The 1,278-nt window shown below is 41.2% G+C and overlaps 1 non-coding gene across 1 annotated transcript; it reads left to right on the top strand.

Annotated features, from left to right (window-relative positions):
- Positions 1 to 279: 279 nt before the first annotated feature.
- Positions 280 to 352, top strand: Trnav-aac (transfer RNA valine (anticodon AAC)). The gene has a single exon. It is a non-coding gene; the product is annotated as a tRNA-Val (tRNA).
- Positions 353 to 1,278: the final 926 nt, after the last annotated feature.

Here is a 1,278-nt window from a genome sequence, read left to right as displayed (position 1 = left end):
ATGCCAAGAAATTCGTGGAAATAGAAATTTCCAGGAGACTGCCTGAGGTTTTTCTCCCTGAGGCTTGTGTAGAAGGAATTGGGAATCTAGACATAGTATTGCTGTTTTTAAGAATCAGAAAGTATAGGTGAATGAGGTCGCAACTCAGAAAAGAAAATAAGGGCTGGAGTGGGGGGGGGGTGGCGCGGAAGTCCCTAAGGAAAGGATAGATTTTTAGTTTGGATTCGTTGGTTCCTTTTCTTAACTAGTAGAGTAATGTAAGATTGTCCTTTGAGAGGGGCTTCCGTAGTGTAGTGGTTATCACGTTCGCCTAACACGCGAAAGGTCCCCGGTTCGAAACCGGGCGGAAACAAGGCTTTTTAACTTCAAAATATGTTCCTTTCTCTTACATTTTTTGGGGCAGACCAAGACCTTTGATTTAAATAATAATAGGATCAGAGTATAAATTAGACTTTTTAACTTCAAAATATGTTCCTTTCTCTTACATTTTTTGGGGCAGACCAAGACCTTTGATTTAAATAATAATAGGATCAGAGTATAAATTAGAGGTATTTTTCATACTACCTTCAACTCGTTTTCGCGTGCTATTCCGTACAAGGAGTTTAGCAAGAACTGCTTCAGGCTGCGGTGGGCGGTGCCTAGGGGGAGGACCTGACCTTTGTGTTCAGCCCATCTGCCAGGAATAAAAATCTCCAAGGCTGGAGTAAGGTGATTAATCTGCTAGATTAATAACTGCTGATAAGTGGATGGAGATTAGGAGTAGGCAGAGATGTAACTAGGGTCAGGATCTTCCAAGTGGAGCCTTGTAGGCCTTTCTTCCCCTCCCCCCCCACCTCCTCCTCTTCTTTTTCTTCTTCATTTCACCTTTTGTTCTGATAAAATTTACACAGATACAATAAGAGGTTGGGGACAAGTGGATGTAGCAAAATGATGAAGGAAAAACTGGGAAATCTGTTTTCCATCCAAAGAATAATAGAAACAACCACTGGGTTTTTGTTGTTTTGTTTTGTTTTGGTGTGTGTGTGTGTGTGTGTGTGTGTGTGTGTGTGTGTGTGTGTGTGTGTGTGTGTGTGTGTGTGTGTTAATGTGCAATGCTGAGGAATTGGTTGAGTACACAAATCTGGAGTTTAATGGAATGGTCTGGACTGTATTTCTGAATGGAATGGGATAGACAGTATTTAAGACATGAGAATAAATGAACTCATCAGAGAGGAAATATGTAGAAAGGGGGTCCAAGGACCAACATCTGAGAAATTCTATCATAAGAAATGGGACTGG

Source organism: Dipodomys merriami, unplaced genomic scaffold, assembly GCF_024711535.1.
Source record: "Dipodomys merriami isolate MVZ:Mamm:240054 unplaced genomic scaffold, mDipMer1.0.p SCAF_16, whole genome shotgun sequence".
Lineage (NCBI taxonomy): Eukaryota > Metazoa > Chordata > Mammalia > Rodentia > Heteromyidae > Dipodomys > Dipodomys merriami.
Note: the sequence above shows the minus strand (reverse complement) of the source record. Positions and strands in the feature narration are given on the sequence as shown.